The 26,083-nt window shown below is 43.2% G+C and overlaps 1 protein-coding gene across 3 annotated transcripts in view; it reads left to right on the top strand.

Annotated features, from left to right (window-relative positions):
• The first annotated feature begins 11,721 nt into the window (after positions 1-11,721).
• The window catches only part of ABCA1 (ATP binding cassette subfamily A member 1), a 148,852-nt gene continuing 134,490 nt past the window's right edge, over positions 11,722-26,083 (top strand). For 2 of the 3 annotated variants that reach the window (XM_056117375.1, XM_056117377.1), the window contains exon 1: positions 11,722-11,837. The gene's annotated coding sequence lies outside the window, so the exon portion shown is untranslated. Of the gene's footprint in view, positions 11,838-12,096; positions 12,182-26,083 lie in introns of those variants that run through there. The other variant, XM_056117376.1, reaches the window with a different exon arrangement.

Below are 26,083 nucleotides of genomic sequence, written 5' to 3'. Positions count from 1 at the left end.
ACTTTCCTGTGATTTTCTATTTGTGGCATTGTTACTTTAAGCTCATTAAAATTCCCCAACGTGGTGGTGTTACTAGTCATTCTCTGAGAATTTGCATAGCAGGTTGGTGCTGGCTGAACCTTTCATGTTACTCTTTTCAATCCTGCTGTGTTGAGGGCAGTCTTTGTAGTTAGGCCTCCCTCCCCACTGCCTCTTCAAAGCCTCTAACGATTAAACTGGGAATGGATCTTTTCCTTCCATGCTTATCTTCTCCTAGTGACAAAAAGTATAACTTTGAGCAATGTGAGATTTGATGAGTAGATGCAACTCAAAAAAAGATGTGGAGCTGGGCCTGTTGATGTGGAGGAGTTCAGGCCTGGAGGTTGCCAGGACCTAGCCAGAAGGGAGGAAATTCTGCCTTAATTCCAAAAAGGCCCCAGGTATGTCAGCGGGGAGAACTAACCTCCCCCTGGGAATGTTGGGATACAGAAAACCACATGTACTAATTCATCTAATACCCATAGTTTTCCTGTAAGAGAGATTCTACCATTATCTCTATTTGAGGAAAAGAGAAGTAGAGTAAAATGACTAAGAACTTACAAGCAAGAATTTTTGATTCGCAGTAGGTGCCTAGGAATAGTTTAAAATATCATTGATCACTTGATATCCTGTTACTCATCGATTTGCTCAAGCGGGTGCCAGTAAAGTCTCCATTCGTCCTTGTTGCGTAGTAGTAGCTAGTGTAGCCCAATGGCATATGATCATTCTAGGAACACGAAGAGCCTCAAATCGATCGTTCAGAGTCTTGACAAAGAAGTCTGACCATCTCGTAGGTGGGTGGCCACGTGATCTTTTGACGTCCTGTGGAATCTGGTTGGTAATGGCTCTAGTCCAGCAGTTGTCTTCAAATCTCATTATGTGTCCAGCCCATCTGATTTTTGACTCCTTGGCAAACGAAACAGCGTCCCTGATTCTTGAATGTCGATGGAGGTCGAAAATCCGAATTCTTTCTCTCATTTGAGTGAAGTGTGATACTGCAAGCATAGCTCTTTCCATTCCTCTTTGGGAGTCTCGAATAGCGTTCTCACCATGTTTTCGTAGGGCCCAGGTTTCTGAGGTGTATGTTAATGCAGGAAGAACAGTGGAATCGAAGAGATGTGCCCTGAGCCGGAGGTTCTTCATCCTCTTAGCTATTTCTTTGACATTCTTGAAGGCGTTCCATGCCACTCTCTTCCTCCTGCTCAACTCAGGTGGAAGGTCATTCGTCATGTTGACTTCTAGACCTAGGTACACATAACTGTTGCATTTGGAGATGTTCGTTCTGTCGAGACCGAATGGAACGTCAGGAACAAGACTGTTTCTCATAAACATTGTCTTTGTGAGATTCAGCTGGAGTCTGACCTTTCCACACTCACGGTCGAAGTCGGCCAGCATCTGTGATGCTTGGCTGATGTTTGGTGTTATTAAAACGATGTCATCAGCAAAGTGGAGGTAGTGCAGTTGCCGACTGTCTATCTTGACTGTCATTCCTTCCCATTCCAGTCGTCACATGACATTCTTGAGGGTGGCACTGAAGAATTTTAACACAATTTGCTGCTATGCGGATCTATCTGGAGAGTATCATGCTGAGTGAAATTAGTCATAGGAGGATTTGGGCTGGAGTGATAGCACAGCCGTAGGGCATTTGCCTTGCGCGCAGCCAGCCCGCCCGAGCTGGGTTTGATTCCTCTGCCCATCTTGGAGGGCCCGGCAAGCTACCAAGAGTATTCTGCCTGCACGGCAAAACCTGCAAGCTACCTGTGACGTATTCAATATGCCAAACACAGTAACAACAAGTCTCAAAAAATGGAGACGTTACTGGGCCCGCTTGAGCAAATAGATGAACAACAGGAGGACAGTGACAGTTAGTGACAAAGTATTTAACACGTTTGACCATATCCATAAGGTATCCAAGGTCATTGAGGTTTCTTGGGAGTTCAAGATGCCTCTCTGTCTAATGTTCATTGATTTAAAGAAGGCCTTTGATTCTGTTAAGACTGAAGCAGTCATCAAAACCCTAGTCAAAAAGGGCATTCAAACTCAATACATCAGGATCCTCCACGAGCTGTATTACGGATTCACTGCCAGGATCTCACCATTCTACAAGGAAGTGATCACTGACATCAAGAGAGGAGTTCGGCAGGGTGATGTCATTTCACCAAAATTCTTCAGTGCCACCCTCGAGAACATCATGCGATGACTGGAATGGGAAGGAATGGGGGTGAAGATAGACGGTCGGCAACTATCCACCTCTGCTTCGCTGATGGCATCGTTATAATAACACCAAACATTAGTCAAGTGGCACAAATGCTGGCCGACTTCTACTGTGAGTGTGGGAAGGTACAGCTGAAGACTTCAGCTGAATCTCATGAGGACAATCAATGTTCATGAGAAATGGACTCGTTCCTGACGTTCCATTTGCTCTCAGCGGAACGAACATCTCTGAATGCAGCAGTTATGTGTACCTAGGTCTAGAAGTCAACATGATAAATGGCCTGGCACCTGAGTTGAGCAGGAGGAAGAGAGCGGCATGGAATGCCTTCAAGAACATTAAAGAAATAGCTAAGAGGATGAAGAACCTCCGGCTCAGGGCACATCTCTTCGACTCCACCATTCTTCCTGCATTAACATACACCTCAGAGACCTGGGCCCTACGAAAACAGGGTGAGAACGCTATTCGGGTCTTCCAAAGAGAAATGGAAGGAGCTATGCTTGGAGTATCACACTTCACTCAAATGAGAGAAAGAATCCGGAGTTTCAACCTCCATCAACAGTCAAGAATCAGGGACACTGCTTCGTTTGCCAAGGTGTCGAAAATCAGATGGGCTGGACGCATAATGAGATTTGGAGGCAATCACTGGACTAGAGCCATTACCGACCGGATTCCACGGGGCTTCAAAAGATCACGTGGCCGCCCACCTATGAGATGGTCAGACTTCTTTGTCAAGACCCTGAACGATTGATTTGAGGCTCTTCGTGTTCCTAGAATGATCATATGCCATTGGGCTACACTAGCTACTACTACGCAACAAGGACGAATGGAGACTTTCGTGTTCCTAGAACGAGCGGATGCCATTGGGCTACACTAGCACACGACAGGGACGAATAGAGACTTTACTGGCGTCCGTTTGCGCAAATCAATGATCAACGGAATAACAAGGGATACAAGTGATACAAGTAGTATTCCATTGTATATATGGACTGTGATTTCTTTTATCCAACCATCTGTTATTGGATGCATGGGGTGTTTCTAGATTTTGGTCCTTGTAAATAAGTACTGCAATGGACTATTAGTACAAATGACTTTTCTGAATAAAGTTTTTGGGCCCTTGGTGTAGATGCCAGGAGAGGAAATTACTGTGTCATATGAAAGCTCAATTCCTAGTTTTTTTGAGAAGTGTCCAGACTGTTTTCCCAAAAGGCCAGACCAGTCAACATTCCCACAAGTGGATAAGGTCCCTTTCCCCCTTCATCCACGCCAAGACTGGTTGTTTTCATTCTTTGTGATATGTGATAGTCTCACTGGTGTGAGATGCTATTTCATTGTTGTTTTGATATACATTTCTCTGATTATAAGTGATATTAGAGTATTTATTCATGTACCTTTTGATCATCTGTATGTTTACTTTGAGGAAGTTTCTATTAATCTCTGCCCCTCACATTCAACATACCAACATTGGTTGGTTTTGTTCTTTTAAATCTCATTAATTCTTACAATTTATATGTCTACTTTTCCCAGACTTCTCTCTTAACCATTTTCAACTCTTCTTGTTTGCTCTTTTTGTTTGCAACAATCTCCTTAAATATACTAGGGTTTACTGTTTTTGTACTGTAATTTATGGTTTGCTTTTCTGCAGTTATAAACTATCTCTTCCCACTTCTTATATACAGTCTCTGTATGAAGATATTTTTGAGCTAAAAATGATGTTTATCCTAGAAATTTTATAAACTTTGGCATATGAAAAAATTACTTTTAATCCCAGTCTCCATAGAAAACAACATACTTTTAAGAAGGATTCTTGTGTTCTTGCTGTTGTTCTTGAACAACAATTCTTGTTCATTTTTATTTAATATATACGTTCTTTAATACGTACATATTAAATAAAAATTATTTAAACTATACTAATGAATACTTTTACTAAAGATAAATGATATATGCATATAACTATAACTTTATCAATAAACAGTTATCACACAATTTCCCCAAAACCCTAGGAATATTTTAATTTTTTTAATGACAATATGCAAGTCTATGAGTTTACTATAGTTTATTTTAGATTTTTCTTGTCATTATATGATTAAATTGAAGTGAGGGCAGTTAGGCTGCACCCTGAGGTGCTGCTGAGGCCTACAAATGGTTCAAGGTTCACTCCTAGTGGTGCTTCAGGGACTACATGTGGTCCTGAGAATCAAGCTAGTTGAGTCAGGTACATAGCAGGTACCTTATACCTGTACTATCTCTCTGGCTCTGTGATGATGAAATGTTTGTAAATATTCACACTTGCAAGTAATAAAAGCTAAATTGCATGGCATAACACTCCTTAGGTTTTTATGATCTTTATTTTCACAGAATTTTCTGTTCTCTTCTTTTGATTTTGGACCATACATGGCAGTGCTCAGGAATCACTCTTTGTTGGTTCAGGGGACCACATGGGATACTGGGGAAATTGTACCCAGGTTGTCTGTGTGCAAGGCAAACACCTTACCCCTGTACTATCTTTCCACCTACTTTTCGTCCTCTCTTAACCTTCAATGTTTATTTTCTGTAATGTCAAAGTGCTAGACCCTTAGCTTTCTTTTCTCATTCTAGTAGTGAGGCCAGGGTTATACACCCTCTTGTGGAGTTCAGTTTTAAGCTCAGCTACGGAGGTGATCTGTGAAGAGGGAGGCATCCCTGCTAATTTACATTCCCACGGGTGGATGTGCTGGTGTAGGTTTCTGGGACAAGTACCAACTAAGAAATTTCTTTGATTTCATTAGACAGAATCAGTCACCAGAAGTATGGCAACAAAGATAGGAAACAAAAGTTTCCTCCCAGCACAACATCTGGCTATTTAACCATCGAGGAGGCAAAAAGCATTTTGTTCTGTCTAGACAATTGCAGAAGACATGGAAGGAAATATTGTGAGACTGGACCAACCAGCTCGCTCCCACTGATTCAAGCTACAAAGAGAGGACCATGGGCTTCTGAAGGACTCATTCTTGAAATACCAACGGGAAGAAGGGAGGCTAGTCTGTGTAGGAGGCCTACCAGGGGAATGTGGAACATTGTCTCGATTGCCTTGTTCTTTAATGATATATTCTCTTATTAATATGTCAGAGGGAAAGGAAATTCTGGCCAACAGACAAAGCATTCCTTCATTCCTGAAATCATAGCCAGGAATGCAGATTTTTAACAAGTGTCAAAAACACACACTGAATAAGGAGAGAAGAATGCAGACACATCATTTTTTTATAATAAATGCTTGATTTCTCTTAATCCCCAGAGTCCAATTATTTTCTTTTCAAGCTTAAAGGTACTGTCAGTGGAATCAATTGGCACTTACTAATGAAGCTGAACTAAAGGTACTATTTATTTGGGATACTTAAAAGATACCCCTCCCGCAGCTCTCTCATCTACCTCACACTTTGCATGAAATGAAGGGAAGAATTTTCTGTATCTTTTCACTTTTCTGTCCTTGCCCTCTATTTTTCAAATAATAGCACAGAACAGAGTTAGTTATTTAATCCCATCTAACTTCTTTAATACATAGACTAAAGAAGTTTCTAAAGATGCAGTTCATTCTCCTACATTAGTCAAGGCTCTTTAACGCAGGGGAACACGGGACGGGGGATAGGGGTGGAGATGAGGGGTAGGATTTCCAAGTAATGGAAAATTATGTTGGCAGAGCCTTGAGGAGTTTGTAGAATAGGGCTGGAGGTGGGGCCAGTAGGGGGGGATGTAGGGATGGAAAGACTGGAAGAGATGCAGGACATGCAATTAGGCTTCAAAGGCCTTCAAATGTTATGCTTACAAAGCTCTTTATGTATTCTTAAAGAACTTAAGGGTATGTCTTCTTTGATATGATTAAATAATTTTTGGTTTTTCGTTGGTTGCTTAATTTCCTCCTCCTCCCATCCCCCCTGTAAAAATGACTCCATTTTTACTGGTAGGGAGAACAAAATAATTAGGGGAAGGGGAGACTCTGAAAGGGCAGGAGTGTAGTGAATGCAGAAACTCAGAACGTTGGCTTGGATTTAAGCAGTGGGAAAGGAAGGGAAGGGACAGAGAGATAATTAGGAGGCTCCTTTGACCCAGCCTTGGTGATTTTTATAATAAAAGAAAGATGGGAACAGAGAAATGAATAGCTAAGCAAGCGAGACTGCGATTTCCCCAAGTCAGTGTGTGGATGATGTCATTAAATAAAATAAGAAAAATAAAGTGCAGATGGAGGAGGGAGATTTAAAGAGGAGATAAGAACACTGGTTTGAGGTTTACTTGCAGAATGTCCTGTTCAGCGTTGTACTAGTAAATGTTAACAGCTGACTTTCCAAAAAAAGGAAAGACAAGAAAGCCCTATTCTTTGGTCCAACTTTAAATGGCGTAACTCTTTCCACCACCAAGAATTTTACACAAGGACTATGGAAATCACTTATTGTGGGCGTTGGGAAGAAATATATAGAAATCTGCTTTTCTGAGCCAATGTGAACAGACTCTAGCATGCCACTAGTCCTGCTGGAGTTTATGTAGGGTTCCTTAGAAACTCCATCTAGGGGGGTCAAGAGAGATGGGAGCTGAAGAAACAGGGTTTAAGTGAAGCCAGGGCACGTGTGTGTGTGTGTGTGTGTGTGTGTGTGTATACACACTCACATATGTATGTATGTATACACATCTATATATACACATATACATACATATACGTGTATGTGTACACATATATGTACTTGTACATCTATGTACATGTACATGTATTACTCTGGAGAACCTGGTGGGCTACCCAAAGTATCCTGCCCACACGGCAGAGTCTGGCAAACTCCCCGTGGAGTATTCAATATGCCAAACACCAGTAACAATGATGGATCTCATTCTTCTGACCCTGAAAGAGCCTCGAATGTTTAAAATCTCAGGGCTAGGACGAAGGAGATGTTACTGGGGCCTGCTCAACGCAATCGATGACCAACAGGATGACAGTGATACATGTATAAGGATGATATATACATACATGCACATATATACATACACATATACATTCTTGTACAAACTTGTATACTCACACAGACAAGCACACACACACACACACACACACGGGATAAAGAGAGAGAGAGAGTTTAAAGAGATAGGAGAATCAAAAGAGAGTGAGATTCATGAAATACAAGAGAAGAACTGGTTTTTGGAGGGGAAGGAGTGGCCAGTAGTGTCAAATACCAGAGATAAGGTAGCCTAAGGACTTAAAGGAGGTCACCAGCATTGCCAATCAAGCAGTCTTTCTGTACTTGAGATGTTTTTTCTTGCTGGTGTTCTACATTAAAAAAATTATGGCAGCAAGAAAACACATATTCTACTTTTCTCTCTCTCCCCACAAGGCAAACCATTAATGAATTTGACATGAGACATATAGAAGTCGGGTAAAGGTCTGAACTGAAAGGGAAAAGAAAACAGTAGTAGAGATTAAATCTCTCTAGCAGTTTGTCTTTTAAGGGAAAGGAGAACTCAAAGAGAGACACCTTGGAAAAATGGCTTTTAAAAAAGAATTATGACTCAATGATCAATCACTATTTCAGGGTATTGTATCTGTCCATAACCCACCTAATTTGTTAATCTCAGTGACAAGTAGAACAAATGTCGTTCTCAATTCCAGAAGCAGTAGTGGTCTGAGATCTTGTTCATATGTCAGTAGAAGTCACAGTTACTCTAAAGGAGGATACAGTGATCCAATTATATTGAATTTGTAGGTATTGAGAGATTGCTCTATACATGTTCTATTACACAAAGATGATGCCTTATATTTTTTAATATGAGCATTGACTCTTTGATTTGCTTCTTTGTCTAACAATGTATTGGAATTAAATTGACACAAAATGTGCCTGCAGATCTTGTTATTCCTTTTTATAGATTGATTAAAACATATTTAAAAAATTCAAGGTACCTATCATTTTTCAGGAATCCTCGAAAAAATCCAGCTATTGGATTTTCTTAGTTATAGTTTCAATTCAACTTGAAACAGTTTTCTTTTTTTGAACATTAATTTTTTTTGACTCTGGTAATCCTCAATTTTTTTTTTCTGTTGTCAAAAACCAAAGAACACACACATCCACTACAAAGAAGCGTGTGTGGGGATAATTTATATTTTCAACAAAGCATGCTGAACATTTATGTAGAGTAGTTAGCAGATTTTCTATATCATCAAAGGAACCTCCAAGCAAAGCCCTTTCGGTAATCCCCAATTTAAAAGTCTCCGTGAAAGGCTAAAAATGCAGCTTCTCTGTAGCTTCCTGACCTTTAGCAGGGTCCTGAAGGCCACAGCTGCCTGAAGGGTGATTTTGTAATTAGATGATGCCAGGGTCATCTCAGAATAGAATCTCCAGCCACCCGGGCTACGTTTACAGAAACTGCTTCTCAGGAGCAGACGCGACAAAGAAGACTCTTTCTGCTTACTTGGAAAGGGTCACACTTGGGGTTTTGGTGTTCCTCTAAACAGGAATCAAAGAGACTGGGGGGGTGGGGGTAGGAGGGAATATGCTAACCCTCATAGAGGGAAGTGATCTTGGTGAGAGATTGGTGCTAGAACATTGTGTATCTAAAACTCAGTTATCAATAACTTTGTAGATCACTGTTCTTTAATCACATTTTTTGGTAGATCACTGTTCTTTAATAACATTTTTTTTTAAAGACACGGGGAAAAGCTCAGAGATACATGTTCAGGTGCAAATTAACCTCTGACCTTCAAGGTCTGGAAGGAAACAAATTCTTGTCATTTTTTTTTCAGAAATATTCTCGTATGTCTTCTTAGAATTCAGTAATTTTATATCATAGGAATCTGTCACACATGCGAAGTATGAGTTTGGTGTGAGCAGAATTCTGTCCACGTGTCACTCGTCAAAACACTTAACCTTTTTTGTGGGTTTCTTATTGGTAGAGAGGTCATTTTTTTGTTTGTTCTTGGCATCAAACCCAGCCGTGCATAAAGGCTACTCCTGATGCAGTGGTTAAAGAGGTATTTGGGGTGCTGGAGTCTCCTCCATGCAAAGCATGCATTGAGTTATCTCTCTGGTCAAGATCACTTGGCTGGACCTGGAGTTTTAAAAGTGTGGTATGTGGAAATTTTTATAGGCCGTAGCTGGTTTCTGAAAATAACATTAATCATCAGCTAATAATACCTTCTTTGTTTATAGGGCTACTTTCCCAAGGAACTCAAACAAATGTTCAGAAAACCCCTAGAAGCCAGTGACACCGTACATAGTCTTTCCATTTGAAAAATAATTTTTCATTCTTTCTTTCCTCCCCCATTTCTTCATGATTGTTGGAATGGATGCTGGGATGACCGAAAGCTCCACACATGCCTGGAGTCTACACCCTGAGTGGTGGTGTTTGCTGGGGTCACACATGAGGTTGCAGGGCACAGAACTCAGCAGGGTTCTGCTGCTTGTACACACGTTCTCGCCAGGAACTGCACTTTTCATCCAGTACAGAGGTTAAGGTTGACAAAAGAGCTGTGTGGTGCTCATACACATACTCAGCAGAATTTACACTTCCTGGCGGTGGGTGGTATTTGTACAACTCTGTGCAAAGGGGGGTGGGTGGGGACAGGGAGTTCCACTCCTTTTTAGAGGTGGTGCTTATACACACCTGGCTATGGTTTGCTGGAAACCACGTGTGACCCCAGGAATCACAGGGAGAGGCTCAGGAGGATAATGATCAATATATGTGGGACCATCAGCCATCGAAGCCTGTGATCAGGCATGGTAAGGCAGGTGCCCCGAACCACAAAGGGGTACTCACTTGGTCCCCAGATCTCCACTTTACAGAAGAAGAAATGGAGGCAGAAAGTTGTAGATCATGTGAGTCAGACGTTAGCCCCAACACCCAGTTCCTTGGCCAGTCCTAGGCAAGAGGAACCTCTCTTATAGGCTCTGGACTTCAGAAGATTTACCCTTAGCCCTCCCCCAGCCTTTGGTCATCATAAGAATAAACAGTCTTTGGGGCTAAAGGGTCACACTTCCTTGAGCTGTGCATATCTGGGACCCCAGAAGTCCTTGCCTGGTGCCCCTAAGTGCATTCCAGGGCCTACATGGGTCTCTTCTGTTCCGAGTGTTGAGAGAACTATTGACATGTGCCCCTGGGCTCAAGTGTTGCCCAAAAGTGCCTAACGACTGCATTGCTGAGAGGGTCTGTACAGCAGGGGTCCACATGCAGTCTGGAGACACCTCTCCCCTCCCCTTTCTTGCTAAGACTCCCAGCAAACACTAAGTAGTTTCCATGTGAGCCTGCCTTTCAGCCTTGCTCCAAAGCTATTTTGTCAAGGCTAGAGCCATTTGGGGTTTTATTTACACAGACTTAATTCTTTAGGCTTTTTGGTATCTGGTCTCAAAACTCAAGAAACCATTTTCCCCCTGACTCTCCAAGTCAGTTAGAGGAGGTGCTTGGAGCACTGGATTAGTTTTTATTTGTTCATTCACTTTGCACATCTATAGAAGCCCTCTAGGTTTATCACAGGGGATATAATGAAAATAAGAAGAGGGCTGGCCGGCATTTTTCTGGTTTTAGGTCTATTATTTGGTTTTTGTGACCTCTCTGCCACCCCATCTCCCCCCAGGTTACAGAGAGAAGGAGCAAAATGCTTGGTCCTGGCTTTGCAAGGCGCCACGGCCAGCGGCGGCAGCAAGTCCCCAAGCCAGTGAGAGGGTCACCCACCAAATCCCTAAGTCAGCGTTCGCAGTGGAAAATACTTCCAGCCCATTCTCCCAGGGCACTTCTCCTTCTGCATGCAGCACCCTGAGCCGTGGATCGGTCAGCCTAAAAAAGACCTGACGTGCCGAGGGGGGTTCGGCCCCAGACTACTCCTTCCTTCCCTTCCCTTCGTGCCTCCCAGTAAACCAGCAAAAGGGGATGAGGGTGGGGGGGTGGGGTGGAGTGTGGGTTTGGGGGGAACCAGCGCTGCTGACTGCAGGAGTTTGGGAGGAAGCCGTTTCCCTGAGCGCTGCCCAGAGAGAGGGTGGATCTGCGCGAGGGTCTCCGGGCACAACTGCACATGCCAGTTCCCGGCTCAGAATAGGCAAACCGGGGTGGGGTGGGGGGTGGGGCAGAGGGCGCGCTCCCGGGGGTCCCCCGGGGCCTCTGGGCCGCTGCGACCCGGCGCTGCAGGGAGCTGCGGGCCGTCGCCCGTTTAAGGGGCGGGCCTGGGCTCCACGTGCTTTCTGCGGAGTGACTGAACTACATAAACAGAGGCTGGGGACGGGGGCGGGGAGGAGGGAGAGAACAGGCTTTGACCGAGAGTAACCCCGGCGCCCGGCGCAGCCGAATCTATAAAAGGAACCGGTCGCCGCGAAACCCCGGTAATTCCGAGGGAGCGTGCGAGGGGCGGCGAGCGGCCGAGCCGGACCGACGCCTCTGCTCGGGGGGCAGGTGGGCAGGTGGGCAGGACAGGGGGCGCCGCGGGTCCCGCGCCCGCCGAAGCCACTTTCTCGGGGTGCATTGCCCTTTGCCCCCCGCCCCCAAACTGTCCCATCCTTTCTTCCCCACCCCCTTCTCCGGAAGGGTTTTTTGTTTTTTGTTGTTGTTGCTTTCTCAAGGGTTGTTGGTGGGGGGGGAAAAAAGACGCAAATACAAAAGTGGAAAGCAGGTAAGAGGCTGTGGCTTTTTTTTTGGTAATTGTTTCGTTTCGGGGTGCAGGAGTGTTTGGGAAGCTCTGGGGGTTTCGGGAGACGTCGGTGCGACTCCCAAACCCCCTTGTCACCTCCGGCAACGCAGATCGAGGCAGGCGGGAAGAGGGGCTCGAGGACACCCAAGGGTGGGCGCGGGGAGGGGCTGCCCCTTGAAGGCGAGTCTGGTCCTCCCCGAAGCCCCGGCGGCGCCGCGGGCGTCCCGGGAGCATCTCCGGGCGTGGGGACCGGGACGCAGGACCTGGGGCGCAGCGGGGCTGAGGCTGCGCTTGCTGGGGGCGCCGCCGCAGGAGTGCAGAGAACGGTAGGTCCGGGCACTCGGTTCTTCCCTTTGTGCTGAAGCACCCCGAGCGGCTGCAAGACCCCCTTGCAGGCAGGAACTGCAACCCCTTCTCCCCCCACTCCCCCCGGACTGTGCCGGCCCCGTGTCCCAGCTCCGCTGGTGAGAAGCCGGCTTGTGTTTTGACCTGGGAATCGGTCCGTGCTTGTGGGACCCCCCCAAACTCTTAGCATGGGGTATCCCAGTTGGGCTTCGTGGCGCAGTTGCAGCAGCTTTGAGACCCCGGGGGCTTTGTTGGACCCCGGGGGAGGGTTGGGGTGGGGGGGGGTCTCGCCTGTGCTTCGCCCTGAGCTGACCGAAGGGCTGGTCCCTGGAGTAGCGGGGTGTGTAGGAGGGATGAGAGAGAGAGAAAAAGAGAGAGAGAGAGAGAGAGAGAGAGAGAGAGAGAGAGAGAGAGAGAGAGAGAGAGAGAAGAGAAGAGAAGAGGAAGAGAGGAGGAGAGGAGAGGAGAGGGGAGGGGAGGAGAGAAGAGAGAAAAGAGGAAAGAAGAGAGAGAGAGAGAAAGAGAAGGGGAGGAGAGGAGAGAAGAGAAGAGAGAGAGGAAAGAAGAGAGGAAAGAGGAAAGAAGAGAGAGAGAGAGAAAGAGAGAGCGGCGGGGGGGGGGGGGAGCAGACAAGTCGTGTTCGTTTTTAAAAACGGGAGCGCCTGGGGACCTGAGATGCAGTTTCTCGCACGCTCTTGCCCCCCCTCCCACCGCATCTTCCTGCCCTTTAGGCGGCCGGTCATTTTGGGCAGCCCCGGGCTGGGCGCGGACGGCGGGTCGGAATGACCGCGAGTAACCCCGGCGGGCGGTGCAGAGCTCGCAGCTCCGGCGCTGAGCTGGGCTCCGCCGCGGGGGTGGGGAGGGCTGGGCGCCGGCCGCCGGTGGCCCCGAGGGACTGGCCCGCAGCGCCTCCTGGCCGAGTGGCCAGGGAATCGCCCCGTGGCCGGAGCGTGGCCGGAGCCTCCCAAGGCGTTGCAAGCCCTGAGCTCGCCGGTTGCGACCGAGATCCCGGGCCGACTGGTCCTTGCAGAACTGGGAGGGAAACGGGGTTGGGGGTGGGGGGATCCGGAGAAAGCCCAACCGGTTGTTTTCTGTTAGTCTCTTTCTCCAGTCCTAGAGTTTTGCTAATCCCCAGAGTTTTGGGGGCGTGGGTGGGGGCCAGGGTTCTGGGTCAGAGCCTCTTTCTCAGCATGTATCAGAAAGGAGAACACAAGGAAATAGAAAAGCAAGAAAAAAAACAAAAGCATCTGGCATTGGAAGTCATTAGCTTTGGTGTTTTGCAGCACTGATAAGCATCAGCTCTTAAAATCCATTGGCGCCTCCCAGAGTGGGCGGTATATATACATTCATGTAGTAGAGGACATATATTTTTTTAAAAAAGAAAACTTCCTCGATAATGAAGATTAGCAGATCATTTTTTTTTAAAGGCTGGATTTCCCCCACTCTACAGTACCCAGACCCAAAGAACAACTGCACAGAACTTTCCAAGTTCAAAAGAGAAATTTTAATGATTTTTTTAACAATAGTTCGAAATCCAAATTTAACTTTTGATCTTAGTTTAAAACAGAACCTAAGTATCAGCTCCCCCCAAACTTTTTTTTTTCAGCTCCTCTTTTATTTCTTCCTATTTTTCTTATGCCTGCCGCAAAAAAAAATAATAGATTATATGCTGTTCATATTATTTTCTCAGACACTTTTTCCCCCAAATTTGAGGAAGTATGAAAGCCGTCTTCATGTAGTTATAATTTTCAAGTACATAGTCTCCATTGCCATCTTATCCTTCCCCTAAGTGCCCCTAAAAAGCATGGAAATAATTCACCATTGGGAGTTTTGGGAAAATGTTGCTTACAGTTGAACAGGACACTATTTATGCAAGAACTGTAGAATCATAACAATCAGGGTTAGGATACTCAGTTCATTTTGGGGATAATAGTTGCTAGTATAGTCACAGCAATTCACTATCCTGTGAATTATTTACTGTTCACTCTTGAAGGGCTGCCCAATGTTTCAGAATGACTTACATCTGAGTGTGCTAGGGATCCCGTACTAAGTGTCTCCCTTCCACAAGAGCATTAGAAATTACAACTCTTCCAAGTACTTCGATTTACATCTAAATAGAGGCTTGCTACAGACAACTGCACATTTTGACTTAGCAGGTATTTATAGGCCACATGAGACCATGATTAGAAACTTAAAAGGGTGATTAGGGCTTGGTTGTTTTGAATCTCTGTTCAAGAAAGTCTCAGTGCAAGGTGGAAATACTATTAAAAATGAATGAAACTGAGTGGAACTCTGTGATACAGCTTTTTTAAAAATTCTTCTCTGTAGTTTTTACCTTATATGGAAAGCAGTTGGACTATTTTTCCAGTACTGTTTGTTTCAAGGATCTTCCCTTCCATATACTTCTCTGCTTATCCTGCTTTACAGAGACCCAGTTGTTAGTATATTCACTGTTTTAACTTTTAGCTCCTAAAATAATTCAATGGACATGGTTTAGAATATTTAATTATGGACCCTTTATATATTCCAGTAGACAGTTTTTGCATTTCTAAACTCCTCTGAAATCCAGATATAGTTTTTGTTATTTGGGTTTTAAGGCCAAACACAAGTATAATGCTTCTATGATCAGCTATACCAGCATTTAGTTTTAAAAGTTCTTTTTGAAAAAATGTTTTATTTACCTATTCTGAAGGAGGGTCTCGGCTAAAAATCTCTGACCCTCTTTATATTAGCATATGGAAGTAATCATAAATACCTACATTTTGGCAATATTTAACAGATAACATCTGAATTGTACCGTGTGCCATGTGCTATTCCAAATATGAATTCATCTTTGTGACAAACTCTCATTATTCCCATTTTACAGATTAGGAAAACTGAGGGGCTAAATAACTTGTCCTGACCAGGTACTTTGCGAGTAACCCAGCTATGATTTGAACCCAGCCAGCAGGCTACAGAATTAACTTGAACTCTGCTACGAAGCAGGAAGTGGTACAGTTTTAGCTGCTGAGAGCAGAGGACTTTCCAAGGATGCTCACTGTGTCCCGGTACATTTATGGGCAATAATCCTTATCAGAACCTGTAGCCTGTGTCATGGTTCCCAGTTGTTTTGGACTGCCAAATTCTCTTTAGCTCAGTGCGACCTTGCTTGCTGTGGGACTGCAACACCGTAGACAGAATAGACAGATTTACTGAACTCAGCTGGATTGAAGGGGTTAACTTTCCTTTTGCTTCAGCTAAGTATTTGTAAGTAGGTTGTTAATTTCCTGTGTGTCACAGAGAAAATAGGATGAGAGAGTATTTGACTGTAAAAGTATAAGGAACAAAAGAAAAAGGGGGATTAAACCCAATAATTTAGTTTCATTCCTAAACTATGAGTTTAATTGTCAATCCAAACTTTGGTGATTTGTTTCTTCATTTTTTTGGATGCAATAGGATCTCTATTCCTTTCATAATTATGTTGTGGGACTTTTAAAATTAAGTTTCTCTGTAAAGACTTTATGGTCTAGGAATCTAATTTTGCCTTTTTTTTCAAAGGTATCATTCTCTGAAATCAAGTTTCCAGACCTGCCTTAAGAAAATAAAATAGCATGACAAGCTATTAAATTAGTGTATCAGATTAGGAACAAAGTTTTGGAAAACATTTAATTAATTAATTTATTTTTGGGCCACCCCTGCAATACTCAGGGCTTACTTGCGTCTGGTGTCTCTGTGCTCAGGGATCACTCCTGATGAGGCTTGGGGCACCTGAGGGAGTGCTTGGGATTGAACCTGAGTCGGCCATGTGCAAAGAAAACGCAGCGCCCTGCATGCTGTACTATAACTCTAGTGCCAGAACACTTCTTGTTTGTTGTTTATATGTTTCTTTTTGCCTGGAGCTTTTTACCTGTAATGATTTTTATGAAATGGGTAATAATCAGTTTTGTTTTAAAGAAGGGGAAACTAAGGTATAGAGAGTAACACAATCATGGAATTAATCATATGAGGATGCATGCAGGGCAATTTGGTTTCCGTGGATTTTTCCAATAACAGGGTAAGGACTAGGTCGCATTATCAAAGTTTTGACAAATGAAATACTAGCAATAAATCGAATGATCCCCCCATTTCATTGGAAAATTTTCCACCGAAAAAAATTCCCTGGATAAGTAGCCAGCTTAGATGCTGTTTAGAAGAAGCGTTTTAGAAATATGCAAAGCCAAAAAACGAAAATCTCTGTAAATGTAAAAATTGCTTTCAGATAGAGCCTCGAGTTGTTTGCTTCCTGTTGAGACCACGAACTATTAATGCAGAGAACATTCATTAAAAGTGTAGGTGCCTCAGACTTAGTTCCTGAAACAAAATGAAGCTTGACGTCCCATCTTTTTCCATTTTCAAAAAGAATTTTGGTACAAAACTCTTCTAGTCTTTGAAAACCTACTCTCGGACCTGAATTTGGTGGGGATTGGGGGTGGGTGGGTGTACAGGACATAGAGGAACCCCTCCTAGGGCCAGCTTGTTGTCTGTTCAATGCAGGATGTGGCCAGGAATGATGTAGGTCATTCCCAGGGGTCCTCAGGGCTTCCAGGGCTCATAGTGCCAGGGGTCTGATTGGGGTATACTGCATACAAGACTTCTGTTACATCATGTCTCTAATTGTGTCTTTTGGTATAGTTGGCATCTGTCATCCTCCCTAGTGTATGTTTCCCTAGGAGGAGATCTAGGATTTGTTCTCTTCTGTCCTTTAACTCTTTCCACGCTCCTTTGACCATAAAGGGGGTCAATAAATGCTGACTTGAACAAGTCAGACAAAGAGAAGAAAGGAGAACCTCCTATTTGTTTCAGATAGCCTAAAAGTCTAAAATAATGGGATAATCACAGAGACACTTTCAAAATAGAAATTGTGTGAGAAATAACTGTACTTAAGGTTAGGCTTATGATAGATTGTGAAATTTTAGTGCCTACTTAAATTATTTAGGCCAGCTTTTTTGTAGGATAAACAATTTCGGTTCCATTTAGTTTCATTTCCGTTTTTGAGGCAGCTGTGGTTGGAGAAACTGCTATGGTCTGTGACATTTCACAGTCAAGTACTTTGATTTGCACATTAACTTATTTTTATTAGTGAGAATGAGATAATTAACTAGGCGGTTTAGAGATTTACTTTTAAACAAATAACCTTTTATTTGCAAGTCTTATACTTTTATTCATTCTTTGTACGTATTTCAGAATCTGCAATATTTTCTGTGCCACATCCAACTTTCAAAAAGTATTTGGAAGGAAGAGCATTTTATATGGCTAGTTTTGAAGTCAAAATGTTTTAGGATAACAGACAGTTGTTGAGTTTTTTAGGGGAACTTTAATATGTATATTTAATGCATATATTTTGTGTATGTGTAGAAAGGACTGTTACTACCTTGAGAATAGGATACAAACTACGGATTCTTTAGACTTTGCATATGATTATCTATGTAACTATATTTCGTTATGATTGTGTTTTACAAGGGCTGGAGTGATAGCACAGTGGGAAGGGTGTTTGACTTGCATGCGGTAGAACCGGGTTCGATTCCTCAATCCATCTTGGAGAGCCTGGCAAGCTACTGAGAGTATTCTGACCGCACAGGAGAGCCTGGCAAGTTCCCCGTGGCGTATTTGATATGCCAAAAACAGTAACAACAAGTCTCACAATGGAGACGTTACTGGTGCCCGCTCGAGCAAATCAATGAACAATGGGAGAACAGTGCTACAGTGCTGTGTTTTACATAGAATTTTATGTATAATTAATTACAAAAAGCTACAAAGAAACCTGGTGATTTTGGGAAAGTCATTTTGCTGTTCTAAAATTTAGGATCTTATTTTTCAAAGTATAAGAGATTGGAGTTACATGATCTTTATTTTTTGAAATAAAAAAGCTCTATCTATCTATCTATCTATCTATCTATCTATCTATCTATCTATGTTCAAAAAAGAGCATGGATTTCTCCAAGGGTGAAAACCTAGAATATACATCTTGAATTGATTTGTGGGCAAATCTCCAAGGTGCAGAAAGCCTGAAGTTACATAACTTTTAAAGAGAGTTTTGAGCTGGTAAGTCCTCTAACTGTAGATCTCTAGTTAGGATTGAAAAAGATGGCTCATTGAAGCTGCCCAAAGATATGTCCAGAGGAATGTGCTTAGTGTAACAGAGTATGTAGGTTATGAAAGATGGAGGGGAAGCACTAAGGAAGTTCATGATCTTGTGCCTGATAAGGATGGTGATTAAGGAAAGAAAGATGATGGGAGGAAAGGCTGGTAGGGGAGTTAAAACTGGAGAAATTGAGACAAAGAGGTGAATCACAGTCAAAAATGAATTCTTACCTGAAATGTTAAGAAGTTGTTTCAGCTCAGCACATTTTAGTGGGGCAAATTTAATTTAGTTCTTCACAATGAAACACATTTCTCATTTTCTTATCATCTGAAAAAAATCTCCCTGAAAAAAAAATACTTGTTGGGATGTCTATCCTGGACATTTCCTTTTTGGATATAGATTTTTGCTTCTTTTCACTTACGTTACAGCCCTATAAACCAAATTTGGTAAGAGATAAAGTTTGCTGACTCCTGAGATTCATCCTTCAAGAAGAGGGCCACTGTTCATATGCTGATGAGAATGGTACTCACCTTCCAAGAGGAAGACTGTCATTGGGGGTAGGTAGACAAGACGCAAAAGCTTTCTGAAGCATAATAGACAGGGGACTAGAAGGGAGCGGAGGGGGGCTGAAGGGTCCAGTTATTTGCAGATGAAGGGAAGAGCCTAGGAAGAGGAGAAATAGTTTCGAAGAAGTATTTCTGCTCCCTCTCTATACTTATTTTGCAAATTTTCTGTTGGATGGCAGGTTGGAGTGATGCTCTTTTGCCAAGAGTAAAGCCAAACTTCTTTTCTTGAAGAAATGTCTGAGGCAGCTCAAAACCAATAGGATCTTGCCTTTCTGCGATCTCACTAGATGGGAAGTCTATAGTGCTGGAAGCAACCGCTTTCCCTTGGAAAGGCCGAAAGTGAAGCCCTAGGCAGTGAGTTTAGAGTGACCTGTAGCCCTTTCTCCAGATACAGGAGTTTGGGATGAAGGTATGTGTTTACCTTTGCATAGGTGAGATGTGATCTCTCACTCTAATAGGAAGGGGAGGCGGAAGTATATCTTAAAAAATATGTTTATGCATGAGTTAAATATGTCAATACAGAAAACTGCCACTACACTTAAATTTATTTGCGTAGCAACTAATTATCAAACACTTGATGAGAATTCTGTCTGCTAGACTAAATGTCAAAATACTTTAAGGATCTGCTGCCATCAGTGATCTTGAGCTTTGGAGTTCAAGACTGTTGACATCATACTGGCTTTATTTTTATAGCTTTTTTCCCAGATTAAGGGGAACTATTCCAGGAATAACACCTGCTTTCTCACCAGTGCTCAGCACAACACAGATTAGCTCAGTGATTAGTTCAGCTATTAGTTCAATGTTCTCCTGCTACAGACTTTCCTCTTTTCTCTGACTTCTGTTTTTTAGAATCTCTTGCTCTGTTTTGGTTCCTCACTGCTCTGCAGTCTCACATCTCTGCTGTGTTTGCTTTTGCTTGCTCTGTGTCCTACTCAAATTCCTCAGTAACTGACGTTCTGCCCCTTGACCACAGGTAGATGAGTGTCTGGTGGGAGCCAGCATTTCTCCCACTGTAAGATAGTCTTTCCTGTACCCTTTGCTTAGACAGTTCTCTGCTGCTGTTCATTTTTAAATTGTCTTACTTTGGGGCTGGAGCGATAGTACAGTGGGTTGGGCATTTGCCTTGCAAGCAGCCAACCCGGGTTTGATTCCCAGCATCCCATGTCGTCCCCCGAACAACACCAGGAGTAATTCCTGAGTGCAAAGCCAGGAGTAACCCCTGTGCATTGTTGGGTGTTACCCAAAAAGAAAAAAAATTATCTTACTTTTTTGGTAAGTATCAATATATATACATATATATATTTTAAATCAATCATCTACTAATCCTCTAAGTTGAAAATTGGCATCAGTTGTCACAAAAAATTTTTTAAGATACGGATAAAAAAATTTTTTTTCACATTCTTCTCTGTAATCTTGTTTTCTGAAGACACTAGCTGGTTCTAAGGCTTGCTCTCACTTTGTTAGAAAAGGAAATTAGCATGCTCTGAAGACCAGAAACTTTTCTTCTTAATGCCATCAAATTTTTATAAAGGCTAAAAAGAGCAAAATTCTCTCATTATGTGATTCAGTGTTTTAATATTTAGTACTCATATCGGTTCATCTGCTAAAATCTTATAAGTACCTCCCCAGTTTTCTCCTTAAAACTTTTCCACATTTTGGTAAAGGTTATGGTTGTTCCTCCTTTTTGGAGGATGTTCCTAAGAGATTTCACTTGTCCAGTTCTATGTAAATCTGTTCCTGCAGAGCTGGGGTCAGTTCACCTGCTGCCAATCTCTAAGACCATTTTCTTAGACTAAGAAGATCATCTACAATGAGCCTCTTCATCATAAAGTCTTATTCTATGTTCTGTGGCTTAAAAAATTAGAATTTACTCCCCAGCTATCATTGACTGCGAATTAATATCTTGACATCTTGCCTCTTTAATCCAGGCTTTTTGCTGCTGTATCAGAATTTAGGGTAATATTTACAAGGTCCTCTAAGAGAGAGAAAGAGAAATTGTTTCTATAAAAGTCAAGTCCTTTCCAGTGCAAAATGGATGATGAATCCTTGAATATTGAACTGGCCTTATTTATTTATTCTGTTGATCCTGTGTATACAACTTAAAGAGGTTTTTCAACTGGATTCTTCTCTCACAAATTGTTCTTTGTTCAACTAGGAGGAAAATCTTACAGACTTTATGAGTATGGAGGCTTCTTTAGGAATTGTATCCGCTATACAAAATACACAAACTCTATGATGATTTTGGCTAGTTAAAATTAATTGAGGTTCCAGGCAGGGGGTCTTTTATTTATTTATTTATTTATTTACTTTAATCATTGTGTTAATTGCAGTAAGGACCTTGAGTGTGAGCTAAGGAAAGTCTTTGGTCAAGTGGTGTTTATTCAGTTGTCAGTCCTGTCACAGGACTTGCAAATTTAGTGGAATTAATGCCATTTGCCAGTTTCCGCTTCCAGTCACCTTTCACATATGATCACAGTGTGGCTTTCTCCTCTGCTGAGGGTAAATGAAGGGTTGTCAGACATTGCGTCCAAATTGCTGTTCTCCATTAAGGGGAATGGTTGAACCCCTGGGGGCTGCAGAGACCAGCTAGGCACTCTGTTTTGGGGGGAGCTTTATTTGGGAACTCCACTACTCCCCTGATGTAGTACTTAGCACACAGTCACTTGGGCAGATTGTACTGTGTGAATTTTAAAATGCCATTAGAAAACCACAGTTGTGAAAACCAGACTAGTTGATGTTTCACCCTCTAGTTTATTGGTTTGATCTTTCTCTGAACACATTTTCACATTTTTTCTCTGGGATGTAAAATACATAATTTGTATCTCTCTCTCTCTCTCTCTCTCTCTCTCGCTCTCTCTCTCTCTCTTTCTCCCTAAACCAGGAGTACTTAGGAGTTATTTCCAGTTCTGTGTTCAGGGGTCACCAGAGGCTATACCTAGGGGACCATGCAGTGCTAGAATCAAACCAGGCCAACTATATGTAAAAGTCTGTGTACCAGCCTGTTGAGTTGTCTCTCTCTTACCCCTAGTTTGTGAAAAACTTGATGACAGTAATGCATTCTAGAAGAAATACTCAGAATCATGATAACCTCAGAATAATATAGAAATTTTTCCTCTGGGAAAATAGTCTTGGAATATCTGTATTATTATTTTCCTCTAAAATTTCAGAAAAAGGGGATCATGGACTGGGGAGTTAATTCAAAGCATTGGAATGCCTGTCTGGCATGTGGAGGCCCTGGGCTTGATTCCTAGCATCTCAAGAGTCCCCTGAGCACCTCAGGGCAGCCCCGGCGGCCATTAGCACCGAGGGGCCTAAGGACTACCAGGCTGAATATTGCCCAGCTTGGTCTCCTGATACTGCCTGGGAGATCCACATCTTCTCCCCTGAATTCTCACCTACCAGTTGGCTGGCCCTCACAAGGCAGAAACAGAAGTGTCTGGGGCCATGGTGCAATCTGGCCCTGCTGGGGACCGACTCATGCAAGGGGTCATTCTCGAAAAGTCTGTGGGCTTGGTTACATACTCTCTGGGTTGGACTTGGACTAACACCTGCATATTAGATGCCTCCTTTGGACAGAAATAAAGGAAATAGAGTGTTGAGGTGGGGATTACGTATCTAGGGGTGAATTTTGCATCCTTGAACAATTTCTGGACTTAAGAGTTAAAACTTAAGCCTGTGATTTTGGAGATCTTAGGCTCCTGGTCAAAGGTGACATCGTTTATTCAGGTACATAGGGGGAATCTCCCTAATATCTGATATGTTCACAGGGGTTCCCCAGCTTCATCTTATAGCCTCAAGATACTTCTTTGCTTACATGAGGTCAAGAAAAATGAACGTTCTTCCCAGCCAACTGAATACGAGAGAAACCAAATTGAACTCACAGAGTCTTGAACTTGTGTTTCTTTGAACACAGCTGGAAATCTGTCCTGGTTTTGGTCCACCCTTTACTGTCAATGAAATATCCGATTTGTTACGGTAGTGCACCTACTTGGAGGATATTCGCTTGTTCTGAAAGTCTCCCTTTATTCCACACAGGTTGATGTACAAGTCGTCCTGAACTCTGGACTCTCAGTAGAGGGGAGAACTTGAGGTGCGACACAGTAGCTTGCTGCTCAAGTTAGCTGGGACCACCTGCTACATTGGTGCCCTGGGGGAGATTATAGAGGTGCCCCGATGGCATGTAGTTGATTGGCATAGAGCTTCAGGAAGAGGGGGAGTGGGTTGGAGGGGAAGACTCAACCAGGTGCTGGCCAAGAGGAAAGCACAGTGCATCTATCTGAGAAAACAGGAGCTAACTGTGGAGAGGGTGAAGAGGATAGTGAAGTGATGGAAGCGTTGGAGCGGGGAGGTGTGTTCTCCAAAGGGTTTAAAAAAATGTTGGGGTCTCCCAAGCAATTCTCAAGGGCTCAGGGGCCACTTGGTCTGGCTCTGCAGGCCTGATTGTTGGATTCACAGGCTTAGCAGTGCCGGGGGCCACCAGAGTCATATCCAGCGGCTCTGGATATGACTCTATCATTTGAACTATCTTCCAAGCTCTGAATGGTGTTTTATGGTGGTGACACAGTGGCAGAAGTGGCACAAGATAGTAGGTTACCACTTTGCCTCTTTTGCTGAGTCAGGCATCAGAGAGAACTTGGGCTTAGTTTGGAAAGGTCTTGGCGGGGGCGGGGGGGGCATGATAGGGGTGCTCTGCCTCCTTTGGACAAAGAAGAGAGATCCTTTTCATAAATTGCCCCTCTGTGTCCCCTGCTTGATGAATGCTTTTACTCCATGAAGTCAGCAGCATTAGTCATCATAATGACCACTGTTTACTGGACACTTACTTTATTCCAGGAACTGGCTCAATGTTTTATATATCCACCAGTCACTCTATATTATGGAAAGGACATAGGGATGTAGTTTCTCTAGGATACTAGAGCTGGGGAGTAGCTCAGGACTCAATCCTAGTTTCCTCTGACTCCACAATCTCCCTTTTCTACTAATTCAACTAATTTCTAGGGAAAAAAAGGAGTCATGACTTCTGGAAGGTGTTTATAGCCTAGTAGAGGAGGGCCAAAGGAAGAGGAAGGCAGTGATGGGATTTGAGTTTCATTGTTTTCCAAGGGCTTTGAACACTCAGAAAAATCAACCCCTTAGGCTGGGGGATAGGTCAAACACTGATGATGCCCTTTCTGAGATGGAGGTCAATTTAGTTTTTATAAATACAGCCATGAAACTATTTCCTTGAAAATTCTCTCGGGAAGAAACCATCGGGACAGCTCTGGGGTTTAGAGCGCCTGCTGTGCTAGAGTAAGGTCATAAGGTCGCAAGGTCAGTCCCCAGTCCACCACATGTCCTGTGCTTGCCTGTGAATGCTGGCCCCATAAACCACACGCAAGGGGGCGTGACTGCTGGTGAGCATTGCAGCTGCAAGATGGGTTGATGCTACAGCCAGGAGGTGTGAGCACTCCAGCTGCCCTCTAGAGAGCCTGACAGCCAGAATGAACAGGGGTATCACAGCTCCAGCACAACGCCTGAGAGCAGGCAAGTGAACACCACAATGAGAGCACTGTGACCTTTGATCCCCAGGCAGCCCCTTGACTGAGTGTGTGAGCCATGCACCCTGATGCGTGACTGCTATAAGGCCTAGCCAGGTGGATGTGAGAAACCCCAGTCATTGCAGTCACAACTTCAATGGCTGTGAAGGGGGTAAAGGTAAAGGTAAAGGCCCTCCCGTTGATTGTCGATTTGCTCGAGCGGGCCCAGTAACGTCTCCATTGAAGACTTTGTTGTTACTGTGTCTGGCATATCGAATACTCTCGGTAGCTTGCCGGGCTCTCCAAGAGGGGCGGAGGAATCGAACTCGGGTCGGCCGTGTTGGCCGCTTGCAAGGTGAACGCCCTACCGCTGTGCTATCCCTCCAGCCCATGAATAGTGAAGGGGGTATGGGAAATAAAAAAATATATTGACTTGGGGGTTGGAATGATAAGACAGCTGGTAAAGCTCTTGCCTGGCAGCAGACCATCCAGGTTTGATCCCCAGCACCCCATATGATTTCACGAGCCCCACCAGGAGTGATCCCTGAGTGCAGCTGGGCATGGTCCCCAAACCAAACAAAATATATGCTCTTAGAAAACTCTCCTACAACAGGGAACATTATCTGTCCAGTCACATTTTGCTGCAAATAACTGACTGTTCCTGCATCCTTGCTTGTTTGTGTTTCTACAGCTTAGGGTATTTATGACCAAAATGGTTTCTTCCATCCAGTCCCTCCTATTTTGGCGTGATGATTTACAGTTGAAAACATTTGATTATTTTTCTATGCAATACAATGTTGACAGGCTGTTTTCTTTTCGAGGGGAAAGGTTTTCTCCCCGCCATGTATTACATAGCCCCCAACTAGGAAGAAAGCAAATAGCGGTATTGTTTGCTGAAGTCTTCCTTTGAAGGTTACTGTGTTTAGTGGAAATCAGCAGGGGTACAAGGGCAATCTCTTAGCATTGTGTTAGAATTTCTCTTAATTCTATAAAGATGAAACAGAATTTGGGTAGAGGAAAGATTTGCTTTCAGTAATCCTGACTCTCAGTGATTTTCATAGTCCCGAGACTTGCAGATGGTAGAATCAAGAATATCGATAATGAAAAATAGTATGTTTCGTTATCCAACAGTGACATGATAGAAATTGACTTAAATATTTTGAAGCTCTCTGAAAATAGAATTGCTGACAGCATGAAGAATGATTCTTATCAAAAGCTAGGTACAGATTTGTATATTATTCGTGGATCTCTTTGACTTTATTTTCACTTCATAGCTCTCATTTAGAAACTCTGCTGTTAGTCAATAATTTTTATAAGAAATTGAATATGTATTTCAGGGGAAAGAATTTATGTTTGTCACTAAAGTTATTATCAGTAGTAATCAACTAAGTGTAATGCTTGATTTGGTATTTTAAAAAAGTCTTCCTGCCTTAGAGTGAATGAAATCAGTGAATCTATCTGTCTCTCTATTTTGATCTATATTTTTAAAATAGGTAGTATGTTAGCATAGCTTCTAGAATGACAAAATTTCTTTTGGGAATTCTTGGCTTTGAAAGATGTCTTATACTTTTTTGTCTCCTTAAGTTTCAATATGAAAATGTTATGGTTTCTCACAACACCCAAAAGGAGAGAGAGAACAGAGGGGAATGCCCTGCCACAGAGACAGGGTGGGCTGGAGGGGATGGGGGGTGGGAGGGATAC

The sequence above is a fragment of the Sorex fumeus genome, unplaced genomic scaffold (genome assembly GCF_029834395.1).
Source record: "Sorex fumeus unplaced genomic scaffold, SorFum_2.1 ptg000034l, whole genome shotgun sequence".
Taxonomy (NCBI): Eukaryota; Metazoa; Chordata; class Mammalia; order Eulipotyphla; family Soricidae; genus Sorex; species Sorex fumeus.
The sequence above is the reverse complement of the archived record's forward strand: the minus strand, read 5'-3'. Positions and strand labels throughout refer to the sequence as shown.